The 18,741-nt window shown below is 46.4% G+C and overlaps 1 protein-coding gene across 1 annotated transcript in view; it reads left to right on the top strand.

Annotated features, from left to right (window-relative positions):
* Nucleotides 1–18,741, top strand: part of LOC146207241 (cadherin-like and PC-esterase domain-containing protein 1) — a 169,520-nt gene that overhangs the window by 81,031 nt on the left and 69,748 nt on the right. The window lies entirely within an intron of this gene.

Below are 18,741 nucleotides of genomic sequence, written 5' to 3'. Positions count from 1 at the left end.
GCAAACGCACAACTCCCACCAATCTGCCCCCCTCTTTGGCCGCGCGTTTTCTTGTCCTTGCTTTCTGTTTCTAGCCGTTGCTTTATTTTTTACATTTGTTAGATGCATAAGCGCCGCCTCAGTAGAAAGGCGTTCTGTTGAAGTTTCTTTTCCAAGCATTCTAGCGGTTTTTTTTTTTTTTTGTTCTTTTGTTTTGTTATCCCCCAAATGTCGTGTGCTTAAAACTGAAGCGTCCGCTCAGCGCAATACACGGATGGACGTGGCAGGGCAACTGGCGTGTGCGGAAACACGGGGTGCTGTTGGGCAAAGTGGAGACAGCGGACGTCGGGAAAAGAAAATCGCCGCACGTGCTGAAAAAACGGGAAGGGGTAGGGGTTGCAGAAAAATGAGCTAGCAAGAGGCCTACCAGCTGGACAGGGAAGCAACTCGGGTAAATGGGGAAGGAGCGTGAGGATGCGTGACGCGCGAAGAGAACTTGCGTGAGGAAAGGCACAGGGAGGAAATGGGGAAAGACAGAGGAAAGAAAGGGACCGGGAACGGAACGAGAAAGCAGCGGAAGCGCTAGCAGGGCCTCCTCAGCACCGAAGTCGACGTTGCTGCCGCTAGGTCTTGCTTGGAGCAGCCGCCTCGTTGCAGCCAGAAACGCCGGAAAGTGCCCGCATTCGCCTCAACACGATTTCCCGACTTGACAGCGCAAATAAGCTCGAGCAATAGTTTCTGCGTCCTTTTTTCCTTTTTTCTTTTTGTTATCCTCCCCATATACGCTTTCCTAAGCAGTGCCCGCTGCGAACCTTCTCCCACGAGTGTCGTTTGTACTTCTAGCGTAGTTTCTTTTTGGGGAGGTCTTCCCGTTGTCTGTTGCTTCTTACCAAAAACGGTGGCGTCGCGTTGGTGCTGCCGTTGTTCCCGTGCGCTCTGATTTGGTTTTGTTCAGCTTGTTGCCATAGCGTGCGTAACGCGCCGGTCGCAGGACAAGCGCCTTTCCGAATTAGCCTCCTTACTTCCTACACCTCCTTTCTTCCCTACTTCTCTAGCTTGCCCCACACCTCCTGCGGCTTTCCTACGATTCCAGAAACTGGGCTCGCCTCTTCTTGTGTTTTCTTGGCACCTCAAAATCTGACAGGATGCAATCCTATTTTCTCCCCCGGCAACGGTGAAACCGTAGCAACCTTCCTATCCCCCTCTTCGTTTTTTCTATTATTTTCGTTTCGTTGTGCATACTGTGCAGCATGCTGTTTCCAACAGCTCTTGTGCCACATTTCCAAATCCTTATTTCTTTGATTGTTGAGCTGCTTTTTTTTTTTTTATTCGCCGAACGGAGAGGACTGGTAACCGAACTTTCCTCTCTTCTTTGTCTTTCCCCTTTATTGCGGGGATTGGCAGGCGAAACCGTGCGTGCAGTTGCTTCCCCAATAAGGCCTTCAAGACGCTCGGAAACAGGAGACCACTCCAGATACAAGATGCAGGTGAACAGTTTTACAAAAGCGAAAGTAAACAATGTCAGCATGGACGGGATGCTGGGCACAACCTCTTCACAGCGAGGCATGCCGTTATTCTTGGATGAAGATGGATAAGGCATATTCAATACCCGCAGTGGCCCATGTTGTAAGCGGCCCATACTTGGCCACTGAAACTTCGAAAAGTCTATTGTAAGAACAGGTTGCACATAGAAAAACACGCACAGGAAAAATAAACGCAAGGTAGGCAGAAAGAGCGCTAACTGTCAACTGGTTTATTTATTCGCTTCAGACCGCTATTATATGCAGTATGCACACATGCCTACAAAAATGGAGGGTCAAAAAGAATGAGAGGGCAAATCATAACCGGCGCGACAGTCAAACATAGCAGCTCAAAAACTTATTTTCCGAATTGTACAGGGAAGCAGAAGTATCACTAACACAATTATCGCCTTTTGTCTTGATATGATACGTTTCCAGAAGTTCGCGGGCTACTTTGTCCTTGCTCCTGCCTAGAAATCTAATGCTTGTAAATACTGGTTCACAACCGACGCATGCAATGCAATGAGCAGTCCAAATTTCCTCCTTCTCTATTTGTAATTGTACGCTGATGCTCCCCTGTGCGTTCATTGATGCAGCGTCCTGTCTGGCCCACATACATGCGTCCGCACTTGAGTGGGATCTGACACACAACTCCCGTAGCACATTTGACAAACAAGACAGAAGGCAATAATTGTGTTAGTGACGCTTCTGTTTCCTTGTACAATTCGGAAAAGAATTTTTTAGCGGCTTTGGATAGCGCAAGCTGTGATTTGCCCTTTCATTCTTTCTGCCCCTCCCTTTTTGTAGGCATGTGTGCACACTGCCTGTAAAAGCGGTCTGAAACGAATAAATAAACCAGTTGATAGTTAGAACTCTTTCTGCCTACCTTGTGTTTATATTTCCTGTATGTGTCTTTCTGTACGCAACTTGTTCCTACAATAGTCTGCACCAAGCTAGCCCAGCAAGAAGTTCTCCTAAACTTCGAAAAGTCTATCCGGACTCTGCGAATGCCTGAAATATGAACGCTCATATGGTCGTTTCTTCATCTCTTTTTTGAAAACAACACGAATGATCACCATAGTGATAGGTAAGATCTGGTTGAGAAAAAAATCAGCCTTCGTAATTTCAGAGGAGGAAATTAGCTTAATTAGGCATACCTAAACCGGAAATGTTTGCGCAAATTATTATAGGACTATGTAATTCATGGAAGCTTTAGTGCAGCAACACCTGCGTCACGCAAGTTTTGTGGTCCTTACAGATTCCTTCATGTAAGAATGTGCCTGTCATAGCGGAAATACACATGACGTCAACAATGTACAAGTTCACCTTTCGTCGCCATGCACTCAGGTGAGGTGGCATGTGAGGTCCAGGCATCAGTTTGTGAAGAGAAGCTTTTTGAGCGTTATTTCGACTGCATTCATTTCAAGTTTCATTAATTAATTCATTCATTCATAAATCTTTATTCATAAGGATGACCTGAGGCCTATAGGGGGGAAGGGGATGGGTTAGGTGAGGTCGAGGACGGCAGACTCCGACATGAAGTCTATCAGGGCACTAAGCTTGCGCTTTCACGTTATTCCTACCCTTAGTATCTCAAGCGCTTCGCAGATGACACCATGTACTCGTGCGCCGCATGTTGTTTCTTCGCGCGCTGTGTGGCATGCGTGGTCTTCATCGTAGTGTCCAGGCGCGAGAGCACTATGCTATCGCCACAGCTGATCACGCCTTGTGTAGCACTGTGTAGTAAACACTGTCGTCTTCATCAAATTCCAACTACAAAACACTTTCGCGCTGTGCATTAAACATCGTCGCCTTCACGAAGTTCTGTCTGTACTTCTCCTGCATTTAACCTAGGTAAATACGACCTCTCGATAAGGACAGAGACCACAGCCGAGCCAGACGAGCTGTCGAGACCATCGAACGATGAGAAGCCACACTAGCTTGTTGCCGAGGAGTTCTCAAAGCGCGGAAGCGAGCCAACATCGAAGCGGCAGCAGCGACTGTGGCCGATGGCAGCGCTCGTGAAAATTGCTTCAAGTATTGTTGAACCTATGTCATTGCTTTTGTCTCACCTACACGACAACCGCATGATGACACGCCTTATTTGTTCGCAGTCAGTTTCCTGAAGTATCACCAGGTAGAGCCAGCACCTCCGTAGCTTCAGAGTGACATACCAGGGCCAGTTATATGGCGCGCAAACACCACGCTAACGACCCGTTGGCTCGTGGGTACTTCAGGGCCAAAGGAAGAGCATGACTGCTTCAAAATTAGATACTATGTTATAGAGCAAATGACATATATAAAGAAGAGGTGTGGTAATATCCGATAAATCCTTATGGCTGAAGAACAGCTTCACCAAAGAGTGTCAAGGTACATTGTTCAGCTCTGCTTTAGTGGGAGCAAAGACCAATTTCTGAATTCCTTCTTCCTCAATACGTCGACCATGGTGCCTAGGAAGGGCTTGTACCCACTAGTTACCTGGCAGCGCTGGGGATCGAACCCAGCACCTCCCGCATGTAAAGGGGTAGCTCAAGCGACTATGGATGGCCGCTACGGTATCCTTTTGGTGAACACCGCTTTCCTCTGTTATGTGGTCACCGACTACTGCCGCTTTACCTGCTGGCCATAGAGAGCTTTATTTTCTTACGACTTAGCTATACAGTCCCAGTGGGCATAATGGACCACTTTTGACCACCATGTGCTTTCATTTAGAATCATGTGGTGCAGACGAACCTCCAAAAAAGGCTCGAAAGAACATTCAAGAAGGAGGAAATATGGATTACATGCATGTTCTAATGGCATCCATTTATGTTCCTTGCGCAAGGAGATGACAGTTACGCCAACACAACTTACGTTTCCGTGCTTCCCTGTGCACAAGGAGCTGTAGACGGATCTTCTCTATGTTGTGCCTATTCTATGATCACGGGTTGAAGAGCGGTTATGCATCCGCCGTGGTGAATGCGTTTCGTTAATATGCAGCCGGACATTCCATTTATGTCACTTTCTCACCCTGGCGGAGAACAAAAGCTTTTTTAAGGTTCATGCATTTCCTTTGTGATTGTTACTCACTGCTTTCAAACAAGTACGATAGAGCCCGGAAAAAATTGTGCCAAGCGCTGTCTAGAGCGGTTGCTGTCGGCAGGGTCCTGTATGGGGCACCCTTGTATGATTTTTCTCACCGCGACCTGAAAACATCGAAAAGCTACACAGGGCCTTTCTCGCACCATTACTGGGCCTCCTAAGCACACAAGGTATGAAGAGCTGCTTAAGCTGGTCAACGTATCACCTATACACGACATTATCAAAGCAGCAAATGTACGAATGCGATCCCGACTAGAAAACACGATGCAAGGGAAACAGATCATGACATGGGATAACCAAATCAACACTGCTCCGATGCCCTTGGGGACGGAAACTTCACCCCTGTGGGAGGCGCCGGTAATTGCACTAAGGCCACAACGACCTATTAGTAGGCGGAACGCTGTGGCTAGACACTTTTTAGAACAAAGAACGGCTCTCACAAGGCCGCTGAACACAGTAGACATCTACACTGACGCTGCAATTAGTAATGAAAGGGTGAGTGTGGCATAGCTTTGTGTGCCAGCGCCCCAACACAACGGACAGAACATATTCCACCTACCTCGAAGAACAATTTTACACTCCGAGGTGCTTGCCACGTGGGGAGCCATAAACACCATTACGACAGCTGCAGTCAAAAGAGATAATTTCAATGAATACCGATTTTTAACCGACTCGTACGCAGCGATTACAGAGCTGACGGTACCAACTACAGAATACGAAGTGGCCAACGACTTCAGAAAGAAGCTGAAGCGAATGCCGGAAGTTGGAAAAGAAACTCAAATTATATGAACACCTTGACAAACTGGTAGGACGGGGAAACTCAGCCGCGCAAGCGGCCACCGCGCAAGCGATAGGGCTCGCTGACAGGTACAACGCTCCACGCCCCAACTCCATGCCTAATCCGATAGACAAATTCCTACCAAACACTGCTCACTGAAGGCTCCCGTCGCAGAGCGATGACGCATTATGTACGCACCAAAATAAAACATGACAACAGGCTTAGGTTATATGAAGCAACACCAACGCCGGTGTTTGACAATACGAAAGGGCTCACTCGACCGCAAAGTAATAGAGAACAAAGTAATAGAGTGTAGGCTGCCTACGCACCACACTTACCTGACTAGTGGTTTCTCTGTAGACACCAAAACACTCAAACTCGGAACATGCACCCACTATCAGGAACACAGCGCTGCAGACCTAAAACATGTTATATGGCAATGCGCCTCTTTTTGACGGGGAAGAAACAACATTGCGCATATTCCACATGACGACATGCCCACCCTAGCAGATCGAATTCTATCAAGCAACGCACTAAAGCATGCCAATTCCCTTTATGGCAGTGAAAGCGGCCGGCTTCGAGTAGTGTGAGAGAGGTCGACTTACAAAGCTCAGATCGGCAGCATGGCAAGCACCGAGAAACAGCTTGAAGAACCGTGAAGAAGCTACACTCTCATCCCTCCTAATTTCTTAATTACCCAAACAGCGGCCGAGAGTCATCACTCAAATAAAGGCTTCACAGCACTTTTTCTTTCTTTTTAAAGGGGACAAGCTGAAGTTGGCTTATATCAGTATCTTCAGTTCAGTTCAGTCGTTCAGTCGTGTCCGACTCTTCGTGACCCTATGGACCATATCACGCCACGCTTTCCGGTCTCTCACTATCTTTATAACATCACATAACTTCATCTGCAGCGCCTCAAGGATGCCATCTAACCACCGCGTTCGCTGCCTACCCCTTCTCCGGCGACCCTCAACCTTTCTCCAGCGACTCCTCTCTTCTCATCAGATGACCAAAGTAGCTGAGCTTTAACTTTAGAATTTGACCCTCCAATGAGCAGTCAGGGTTTATGGTCGACAATATCGACTGATTTGATCTTCTGGCAGTCCAAGGAACTCTCAAGAGTATTCGCCAGCACCACAATTCAAACGCGTCAATTCTTCGGCGGTCAGCCTTTTTCACAGTCCAACTCTAGCATCCATACATCACAACTGGAAAGACCATAGCACGAGTTATACGGATCTTGGTTGGCAGACTAATGTCTCTGCTCTTTACTAGGCGGTCAAGACTAACCATTGCTCTCTTTCCCAGAAGCAGGCGTCTCCTAATTTCATGGCTGCAGTATCCTTCCGAGGTAGTTACTCAAATTTAACTAACATCATAATTTCAGAAAGTCCAAAATTTCACTCATGCCACGTAGCTTTTTTGACAAATAAAGGGTCAATACAGCGTGACATACTATAGTAGGCAAGATATAAAATTGTACAAATAGCACTTCCTTATTTCCCAGGACAAAATAATAAAACTATGGGGGCACTTTGCCTGCCTAAAGTGCACTAGACGAAGCCTTTGCCGCACCAATTGCCACGCCAATGACTGCCAATTCGTCGCTGTTGGTGCTTCCTTTCTGCTTCCATTGCTTTTGTCCGAGGCGAAGCATTGTGCCGTCGCAAATGTTTTAGTTCTGCATCTCTAGCCTTATTTGCAGGAGAAGCTTGAAGCCACCGTTGACGCATCGCTCATTGATCTTCCTCTTTTTGATGCTGGGGCAATCCGCCTTCCTGCTCTTATTCGAACCACTTGGTGCGGAAACTGGGCTGCTTGGGAGCCATCCAGCTCATTCACTCGACTGCAACGACACATCTGGCGAAGGAGCGCCATCGCAGCGCGTACTCGCTCCGCCTGCCTGTGCAGGTGACGTCACTGTTGCTATGCGCAACTGCACATGCGCTTCAGCACCGCCACCTATCGCCGAGAAGTAAAGAGTGCATGCGCCGTTTGCCTATCTACTCGCTGTTGTTCCTCTCTAACAGGACAGTAACTACAGTGTTGTCCCTTATCATCACCAGTTCGTCTTCTTTTTCCTGCTCTTCCTGCTTCCTTCTTCTTCCTCATGATTCTTCCTTCTTCCTCCTTCTTCCTTCTTCCTTGTTCCTCTCTTGTTCTTTCTCCTTTTCCCTTCTTCTCCTTCCTTCTTTGTCTTTGTCCATCTACTTTTTTTTTTACATCGTTATGTATTGCCTTAGGGCATCTTCTTCTTATCCCTCTTGTCCTTCTTCTTCTTCTTCCAGCTTTTGGATGTAACGAACGATAACCGCGATTATGAGCGCTTAAAGGCTTTTGTCTTAAAATCGAAGGAGTCCCGTACGTGAATTTCTATAAATAACCAATGATAAACGATGAAAATATGGATAGCGTTCGCCAAGTACATAGAAAGGTAAGTGTGCATGCATCATAATTTTAATGTGAAAGCATTTCTTGGCTCACGGCGTTGGCGTGGACAGTGCAACAACATCAAATATTTACGCACGAACAGTGAGTCGCTAGTTATATGGTACCTTGTCTCATGAATGGTGTCTCCAAGGTGTGTCTAACCTAATTATACTAAGGTCAACTCGTTGGTGATATTCAAACTTGTAATGGTCACCTTCAATATTTGCCCCTTGAACACTTCACTCCCGAAAGTATGAACTCATACAAAATTGGACCAAAATTGATTTCCAACCTAACTCGAGTATGGCTAATTTAGTTCGGACCATACTGGAATGATCCGCCCTCAAAATTTGGCCCCTCGACCTCTAATATATGACCTCATCAGAATTTGATAAAAATCAATGTCTGAACTAATTCGAGTATAGCCCACTGAATGGTGCGCTCCAAATTGGGATGGGAAATCCCCAAAAGTCGACCAACTGAATTCTCGAAATTTCACCTCTTCGGAATTTGACCAAAATCTATGCCTAACCTAAATCGATTATAAACAATTGAGCGAAGACCTCCCAACTGGAAAGGGCAACACCCAAAATTGGTCGCCTGGACATCCAAAATTTGACCGAAATCGATGTCTAAACTAATTCCAGTAAGGTCACTTTGATGGTGGCCTCCAAATTTGGATATACCACAATCAAAGTTTGGCCCATGCACCTCCCATATTTGATCTCCTCAAAATTAGACCGAAGTTAACGTTTAACTTCAATCGAGTTTAGCCAAACAAGTGATGACCATAGAACTTACGTGCACCATCACCGATATTAGGCCTCCCTGAACCCCCGAATTCCACTCCGTCCGAATTTGACCAAAATTGGAGTCAGCCTAATTTGAGTATGGTCAGTTCTGCGGTGACTGGCAAATTTCGGCGAGCCACATCGAAATTTTGGCCCCTGGATCTTATAAGTTCGGCTTCGTCCAACTTAGGCAAAAATCAGTGTCTCATCTAGTTTGGATATGGCCAACTCAAAGCTGGCTTCCAAATTTTCATTGACCATCCCCAAAATTAGTTTTCTTGACTCCCAAAATTTGACTTCTGAATTCAGCCAATAAAAGCGGCAAGTAAGCCTCACGGACAAACGGCCGCTCGAACATATAAGCGCCTATTTGGATTCTTTTCGTTGCTGTACGAATATCTCCCTTGCAAATTTTGTTTTCATAATGTACCTTTTGGGATCATTCCGCTTGCTTTCTTTAAGTTAAACGTTTAAGAAACAAGCTACTGAATTCTTCACAAACACACTTGCACGACAAAAAGCTAAACAAGCAGCAAATGCGATCAGTGCGTGCCGGTTAGATCATTAACAGCTCCAAGTACCCCTTCTCCGGTGACCCTCAACCTTTCCCAACATCAAATCTTTCTCCAGCGACTCCTCTCTTCTCATCAGATGACCAAAGTAGCTGAGCTTTAACTTTAGAATTTGACCCTCCAATGAGCAGTCAGGGTTTATGGTCGGCAATATGAACTGATTTGATCTTCTGGCAGTCCAAGGAACTCTCAAGAGTCTTCGCCAACAGCACAATTCAAACGCGTCAATTCTTCGGCGGTCAGCCTTTTTCACAGTCCAACTCTCGCATCCATACATCACAACTGGAAAAACCATAGCACGAGTTATACGGATCTTGGTTGGCAGACTAATGTCTCTGCTCTTTACTAGGCGGTCAAGGCTAACCATTGCTCTCTTTCCCAGAAGCAGGCGTCTCCTAATTTCATGGCTGCAGTCTCTTTCCGAGGTAATCTTGGAGCCCAAGAAGAGAAAATCTGTCACAGCTTCCACCTCTTGTCCATTGATGCTCCATACTTGATAGAGCAAGACGCCATGATCTTTGTCTTTTTAATGTTCACTTTAAGCCCAAACTTCTCACTCTCTTCTTGTACGCGCATCAGAAGTCTCTTGAGTTCCACTTCACTTTCTGCCATTAAAGTGGTATCATCCGCATATCTAAGGTTGTTGATACGTTTTCCAGCAATCTTCACTCCAGCTGAAGGCTCGTCCAGACCGGCCTTCCTCATGATGCACTCAGCATATAGGTTCAATAGGCAGGGCGACAGTGTGCAGCTTTGTCTCACTCATTTCTCAATCGGAAACCAATCAGTAAGACCATGTCCAGTTCTGACTGTGGCCTCTTGTCCTTCATGCAGTTTCCTGAGGAGACAGATGAGGTGAATTGGAACTCCCATCTGTTGGAGAGCTTGCCACAATCTGCTGTGATCTACGCAGTCAAACGCTTTCGCATAATCAATAAAGCAGAAGTAGATGGGTTTCTGGAACTCTCTTGCTTTTTCCATAATCCAACGAAGGTTGGCAATCTGGTCTCGAGTTCCTTTACCCTTGCGAAACCCAGCTTGCACGTCCGGAAGCTCCCGATCCACATACTGCTGCAGCCTACCTTGGAGAGTTTTTAACATCACCTTGCTAGCTAGCATGCGAAATAAGCGCGATGGTGCGGTAGTTGGAACAATCTTTGGCACTGCCTTTCTTTGGAATGGGGATGTAAACTGACCTCCTCCAATCCTGTGGCCAATACAGGGTTGTCCAAATTTGCTGACATAATGTATTCAGAACGTTAACAGCGTCATGGTTGAGGTATTGAAGCAACTCAGCTGGAATGCCATCAACTCCGCTAGCTTTGTTCTTTGCAAGCCTGGCTAAGGCCTATTCAACTTCACTGTTCAGGATGCCCGGCTCGAGATCAGTAATCGCAACCGTGTTATGTTGGGTTTGCACATCCGAGCACTTCTTGTACAGTTCTTTTGTGTATTCTTCCCACCTCTTCTTTATCTCTGAGGCTTCAGTGATGTCCCTCCTTCGTTTGTCATTTATCCTGCCCAGCTTAGCACAGAAGCTTCCTTTGATATCTTTGATTGTCTTATCCAGAGCTCTTGTGTTCCTCAATTGGCTGTTGTCCTCAACTGCTTGGCACTGTATGTTCAGGAAGGTATTCTTATCTCTCCTTGCTATTTTCTGGAAATCCGCATTGAGAACCTTGTATCTTTCTCTTCCCCCCATAACTTTTGTCATCCTCCTTTTCTCAGCCATTTGCAAAGCCTCTTCCGATAACCAGTTTGCTTTCTTGCATTTTTTTTTTTTTGCTTTGGAAATACCTTAGTAGCAACTTCTTGTATTATATCACGAACACCAGTCCACATCTCTTCAGGCTCTCTGTCTTCTAGATACAATTCTTGAAATCGATTCCTCACTTCCACAGCATATTCTGATGGAATTTGATCCAAATCATACCTTAAAGGCCTTCTAGTTTTCTGCGTTTTCCTCAATCGAAGCTTAAATTTGGCAACCAGAAAATGATGATAGGGGCCACAATCAGCTCCAGGCCTTGTTTTTACTGCTTATATAGCGCTTTTCCATCTCTGCCGGGAAAAAATATAATCAATCTGATTTCTGTACAGACCGTCCGGTGAAGTCCATGTGTACAGGCGCCCCTTGTGCTGTTGAAAATGAGTATTCGCTATGATCAGGTCGTTTTTTTGACAAAACTTTATCAGCCTCTGCCCAGCTTCATTTGGCTCACCAAGACCGGACTTGCCTGTAATTCCGGATATTTCTTCACGTCCCACCTTAGCATTCCAGTCTCCTATGAGCAAAAGGACGTCTGATGATGGAGTGCGGTCTAAAAGGCATTGCAGGTCAGCATAAAATCTCTCAACGTCAGCTTCTTCAGCAGTAGTGGTTGGTGCATAGACTTGGATAACTGTTAGGTTGAAAGGGTGACCTTGGATCCGAAGTGAAATCATTCGGCCATTTTTGGGGTTGTACCCTAGCACTGCTTTGCCCATTCTTCTGTTTACTATGAGAGCGACCCCATTACTTCTCCTGGATTCGTGCCCACAATAAAATACATAATGGTCGCCGGAATTAAATTCTCCCATTCCGGTCCACTTGAGCTCGCTGATACCCAAGATATCAATGTTCAATCCGCCCATTTCTCGCTTGACGACATCCAGTTTATCTTGCGTCATAGATCTTACATTCCATGTTGCTATGTGATATATCTCCTTGCAACATCGGACTTTCCGGTAGCTTCCCGACACATCCACAACTGAGCGTCCTTTTGGCTTTAGCCCAGCCGCTTTATTCGTCCTGGAGCTACTAGGAATCGCCCTTTGTTCATCCCCAGTAACATGCGGGACGCCTTCCAACCTGGGGGGCTCATCTTCCGGCTCCATATCAATACTGGTATTGTGACTGGCCATAGGGTTCCCTTGGCAGGAAATACTGGCATTACCTTCTCCAGTGAATCACATTTTGTCAGAGCTCTCTGCCGTGACCTGTCTATCTTGGGTGGCCCTACACAGCAGGAGTTCTGCTGTGTAGGGCCACCCGAATTTCGCAAGCCCCTGCGCCATGAGAAGGCACTGATCCGAATCCGAGAAGAAAAGCCGGTACTTTCAGTTAAAATAGAGTTTTCATATATTATAAAATGTCAAGGACTGAAATACGAGTGTTGCCATCAGCGACCGACATCGCGAGTAAACTGTTAGATGTCACTTTTTTTGTTTTTGCTAAAAATACACCGGCTTGTTCTGGGGTTTCTTTTTTTTTTTTTTTTTTTTTTTAGATTGGTCGCACAGTATAAAACACTATTATCTTTAACAAAATATCCCGCCTCGTAATTCCTGCTCGTCCATGGGCACCATCGTAAAGTAATTTAGGCTTGTGTCCCAGTCCGTGATCACCACCTGGGGCACACGTCCAATTTATTTTACGCCGGTGATCATGGACTGGTTTTCGGCGAAGTTGTCACGGCCTGTAATTGCGGAGCGGGAGATTTTAAAAAATGTAATTACGTCTTTTGCTCCACGACCAAAAGCGAAAACTCTAGAAAAAGCCACGGATTGTATTAGCCCATACTTTAGGGGAATCCCTCCAAGTTTAGTAGAATTTCAACATTTAGTTAAAAAAATGATCAGATTTTTTGGTTCTCCTTCAAAAATCTAGGAAGCTTCAGGGCACCTCCCATGGGCACAGCCGGCTACTCTGCTAGTAAGGAACTCAACAAGAGCGAGGATGTAATACTTAAAAAGCAGGGGCGTAAAATAGTTCCGGAAGCCTCACAGCTTTTGCTCCGAAACAGTAGCCGTCGCTTTCAGGTTTCCGCGCAGTTTCCTCTGTCAGCAATCCAGGCATACACCTCTCTGAAGCGTGAGTTTTTCCGTGGGGATAGGTGGAACTATTTAGAAAGGAGAGAGCAAAAGTAACGGGATAACAACTGGTAAAATATCGTCTACCATTACATACAGAGCACAGACAGCAAATCGGTTAATACAAAACGAGAACTGAAAGCAAAAGTGAAATAAACGCTCTGGCACAAGTCGTTTTTTTCGCTAATGCCATTTTGTGCCTGCTCCGGCATCATATAACTTGTCTTTTTCTAAAGCTGCATATATATCGGTGATGGGTAAACATTCCACAGCAAACTAGACTTAGGCGTTATCTGCGACACGGCACTTAGCTTTGTGGCCCTGTCTCCGTGTCTTCGACGCGTGTGTTTGTTCTTTGCCCACTTTATTCAGCGTTTCCTGTCCGATGACAGTTCTTAAACTCTCAGATCGACTGCTGAATAGTAGATTGTCTCACGGTTCTCATAATATTAGACAACTTTGCTCAAGGAAGTCTACGAACCTGGTGTAGCATTTATGTTCATTTTTTTTTCTTAACAAAGGCCCTGGCGTTCTGAAATGGCTCCCATAGTTTCTAAACATCCGTATGCTGAAGGAAATATGGTACAACCAGAGCCCTTCAAGAACTCTGATTGTACAAAAAAAAAATAAAACCTTTAGTTGCAAGGTAACATTTGTGCCGTGTCTTCCTTTCTCTGGTCTGTCGTCTTTTGCTCTGCTTCATTATGAATTAAATTGTTGTACCAGGGCACTTCAAAGGTTTGGTACAACCATGTAATTCATAACAAAACAGAGCAAAAGACGACAGAACAGAGAAAGGAAGACACAGCACAAATGTTAACTTGCAGCTTAAGGTTTTATTTTTTTTAAACCTTCGTATATAAAGGAATACACAAAGAAAAGAACGAAAAAAAGCATAAAACTATAAAAGGAAAACATCAGGAAACGTAACTCAAAACTGAACAATCGCGAAGGCAACTTATTTATTGGATAGAAAAACAATTGGTTTGCTTATGCAGTTCTGTTGGTCATTCGCGATATGGTAAGCCTCTACCACTTTCCGTGCTGTCAGATCATTGTTAGTGTATAAACACGTGTGTCATAAAACAATGCATTGCCCTTTTTATCTTTCATTAGTTCACACCCCAGACAATTCTTCACCACACGAGAGTGATCATTTCCTTTCTGTAAGTTATTTTCATGTTCCTGTAATTGCTTGTTCCTGCACCGCCCCGTCTGACCAACATAGCGGGTTCCGCAGGAAAGGTGTACACTTGATTTGGTTTGTTTGTGGTGTTTAACAACTTAAAGTGACTCAGCTTATGAGAGGCGCCGTAGTGAATGGCTCCGGATAACTTTGGCCACCTGGGGTTCATTGAGGTGCAATGACATCGCACAGCCCACGGGCGCCTTGCTTTTCGCCTCCATCAAAAAGCGGCCGCCGCAGCCGAGATTCGATCCCTCATGCTTGGGCACTGCAGTCGGGCGCCTTGACCACTGCGCCACCCGGCGGGGACACTATACACAACAACCAATCTCTTTGAGCGATACCACAGCCTTTCATTTGCTTGGCCTCCATTTTCCTGAATAGCCGGGCATACCTGTTTGAGACTGACGGGCGCTGAAGAAACCCGCCGACATTGTATCTTTTTCTAACGTTTTTTTTTAGCACAGGAGAGAGGCGATGAGCATATGGTAAAACAGTGACTCTTTTTTTTTTTCCTTCAAGCTGGGCATCCTTCCCCTGCTGAGCATCCTAGCGCTTTAAAGAGTTTAGTAACCAGAGCACGCCCCGCTTGATACACAGCACTCTTGACCCTAGAAAGTTGGGCCTGAAAGCTATCTCCAATGAATGATAGCACCGTTTCATCAAAGAATTTGAAGGCAAGAACTGATAATACTATTGTTTACCAATTTCGAACGGCCCGAGTGCGAACTGAGGAGCGCCTTACTGATCTAGGGTTGTTATGTCCAGCATACATGGCTTTTTTCGAAACGCAGCCGCTGATCCAAAAACTGCAGTTCTTCGTCCACTGGCAGCTCAAAGATGAACTGCAACCCTCACCCATACTCCCTGAATATAATTTCAGCCGCAAAACACCCGCTTTCTACAAAAACTAGACGGTCATCAGCGTACCTCACGGTTTATGGTGTAGACAAGACAAATTAGTTTCCGAATCTTTGTCAACGTACAAAACAGAAATGTCGCTCAAGACAGCCCTGGACAAAACTGGACCCGATACACACTCCTGTTTTCTGCGCAAATAGCTCACCTTTCCGCCCTACAAATGCTCAAGGAAACTTTCCACCGAAGGTTCCCAATTTGTTAAGAACGCCAGCTTTTCATTGTCCTCGATTGAGTACACTCTCACGCGTTTCAACAAACAATCATACGGGAGGCTGTAGTACAGCAAAGTCGATACTGAAGCCTACACAATTTCTTGGGTTGTCTCCCTTTAAGAAGTTCACGGGGGCATTAGAGTTAGGAATCCTGAGAGGTTCACAATAATTCAAGGATGAAAGGTATTGAAGAAGATATGCCATATGATTCTCTTAGATGCAAGCGCCCTGAACGGTACGTCCACATGTGGGTCTTTACAGTGAAAAAGACTTCCAGGTGAATTGTCTTGTAGTGGCCAACCTGCGTAGATGACCGTTCGAGTCCGAAGTCGCTGAGTAGGGAGACAGTTTGGTCCTTGACCACGGTCTCTTTCAGCGGAGAAAGTCCAAAGTTCTTCATAACCGCGGCCAAAGCTTTTTCACGGAAATGGTGTTTAGAAAAGATGGGAAAGCCGCCTTCCTTGTCGGACAGCAACGCACTCAGGTCCTTTGAACACATCCACTTCGCTATTGTGGCGACTGCACTGCGATTTGCCATTTTTGTACTCTAGAACGTCAACGCACTGTGTAATACAACGGGACCTATCGCTTTCCTCCACCTTTCTTGCTACTGGCCTTGGCAAGGTTGGCTTTTCCGCCTCATTATAGGCTCGAAAGCATGTTTGGGGCGTAGCTGGAGTGCGCTGCTGGTGCTTTTCCATGCAAGCGTGTGGTCTTACATGATGCTCTCTACACTCGCTCCAGGTGGCTCCCTATTGCAACAGGCACACACACGACACAATAAGAAGATATTGCACTTTTAATCCGGCAGGTCTCACCGATGTCATCTCTTCCTTTCTTCCTTTTATGTGGACCACGGTTATATCTTCCATGCAAGAATACCTTAACCAGTCTTACCTAACAGCATCATCGGAATACCAAATGACAGGCTTCGTGCCGGCTTCAGTCGTACCGCGAGAGAACCGGGAACATCGCAGTCACACTCGTGCAAGAATCGAGTGGCGCCTTGTTTTGCATCCGTATGCAAAGTCTCAGCCTTTCCCACTATACAGCGTTACGAAGTACTTCGCGGCGGACAGCGATGCGCGTCCCACCTCTGTCGCCGGAGTCACTCCGTTTCTCAGCAGCCTACATACGTGCACTCGTATAGAGCTCTTACTGAAGTAAAAAACCCGCACAAAACAAAAACGATGATGCGCCCTTATATATTTTTTTTTCTTTTTATTTCCTTACTTTTCCCCCATCCAGGATTTTTTTTTCTTTCTCTGCATCCAACTCGCTTTCCCTGATTCGCGACTTGGCAAGTGCATTGGAAATCAGGGGCTCCATCCTGCGAAGAATCCGGTGCTTCCGCTCCGCTCTGGATGCGGACTTTCCGCTGCTGCCGCATTCATCTATTCTGGGATGACCCGCGGTGCGCCGCCTCAGGCTCTGCTGCGCCGGGCTGCACTCATGCAAGATTCAGTCTCGCGATCGATATTTCTTTCGAGGGTGTTAATAGCTCGCAAACGACTTTTCTCGGCCGCCGAAGGTGGCGGCCGGATGTCCAGACTGGCGAAGAGCGCGCACCCTGTGGTTGTCCAGCCCAAGTGCGCCTCTCCACCGTCCCGCAGTGGCCTTGGGAGCGGGTTCTCAAAAGTGCAAACGGAGGGGATGAAAACCTGTAGATGTGAAGGCCTGAAACGGCACCGGGTGTCACGTTGTATTATAGAATCTTTGCGCTCGTTTACGATAAAACGCGTACTCACGCACACAAGCAAGCACGCTAAGTGCGCTCTCAGAACTCTCACATCTTTTTCAAGATCGAAATAAAGACAACTTCACACCTCCTCCCCTTTCCCTTCCCTCATTTTATGTTAATGCCTAATACAAGGTACGTCAGACAGACCTCGACATGCTATGATCAGAGTGAAGAAGATGAAAGGGCGTGTTCTCGTGAGCGCCCGTTCTCGAAATGGTCTTGACAGTTTATGCGCCAAAAACGAGACTTTTCGCTGAGTGCGTATACTGTTATGTCGTCGCCAACATTGCGGACGCAGTCTACTGCGCAGAAAATTTAGTGCATGCTTGTCGTCTAAGAACATAGAGAAGACACGCTTCCTTCTTCAAGCCGTCTAGAACAAACGATTACCACATCGTAAGAAAGTGGATAGGAAGAATCCAATAGCAAAAAAGAACGGCCTCACACAGCTGGCATTCAGCGCCGGACTCAGGCGCATAGAACTACTTCCACGCCAGGTGGCCTAAAGCGCATTCATGGTCGGTACCTCTCCTGTGAATCGCTTGCACATGCTGTAATTTACCGGAAAGCGCCGGTGTGATGATGAAGGCCCGCACCCACAACCAAATATCAGAAAAGAAGTTAACGTTATAAATAAAGCTGCTTTAAAATGGCATTCAAATGGGAGCCCGCACAAAAAGTTGGAGTCCGCTGACTTCCAGTTCGAATAGCCCATCGCATCTCGTCACGTCAGCTCCGTGGCAGCTTTCCTCGGTCTCTCCATGGGTTCCAAAAGTGTTGCCAAGGAAAACGGCGCCGCGAGAAGCTCTCTCATTTCCGTCGTTCTTAGCGCAGCTCCTCCTGCTCGGGGGCTGGTTGTGCGCAGTTCACGCCGAAACACGACGGCACCGTTTCTCGCTATCCTCCCTTGCCTCCCTCAGTTCCCTTTTCCGTGTCCCATTGCTTCATTCTCGCTCCGCGGGCAACCATTCTTCCTGTCTTTTCCTCCCCATAAGGACACCACTCCCCACTTGACTTTCATGAGGGAACGTACATTTTCCGCGACGAAGCGACTCCCGCTCACGCCTCGCACTCCCTAAGACAGGCGCGCTGGGGAAAACACCACCACCGCAGAGAGAGAGAGAGAGAACGCGGGAGCGAAAATGATAGACGGAAAGAAAAAGGTGCACCGACATACCGCCGCTCCTGAAGCGAACCCCCCGCTGCGCACGAGCGGAAGCTTCGGCTCTGCTACTCCGAAAATGCGAAAACATATACAGATCCGTCGCCCTTCGGCTTCCTGGAGCGTTGATGATGAACTTATTCATGCTTCGCCCGCCTGGATTATGCAAAAAGCAGCAACTGTCTGAACACTAAAACAATGGTGGTGGAACTTCCGACTCCAGAACTCATTGTGGCATTAGGGGGTGAAAAGCACCGGTGATTGCATGTTTAGTGCATTACGGCTCATTCTTGCTTACCTTTCTGAGTTTAATTGACATGGAAGCCTTTTTTTCTGTTTTAGTGTGACTTAGATTGTCTTTCTAGCTACGATATAATACAGGTGCATTCGCCTTAGACTGCGGGTGAAGAAAAGGCACTGTTCTGCAATAAAGTCAGACCGGATTGACTTTGGCGGTGGTATTGCGGCAGGGAATAAAATATAGAGTATCAATCAGAAAGTTTGGGATGAAATATG

The sequence above is a fragment of the Amblyomma maculatum genome, chromosome 1 (genome assembly GCF_055883805.1).
Source record: "Amblyomma maculatum isolate TAMU_Amacu chromosome 1, ASM5588380v1, whole genome shotgun sequence".
Classification (NCBI taxonomy): domain Eukaryota; kingdom Metazoa; phylum Arthropoda; class Arachnida; order Ixodida; family Ixodidae; genus Amblyomma; species Amblyomma maculatum.
Note: the sequence above shows the minus strand (reverse complement) of the source record. Positions and strands in the feature narration are given on the sequence as shown.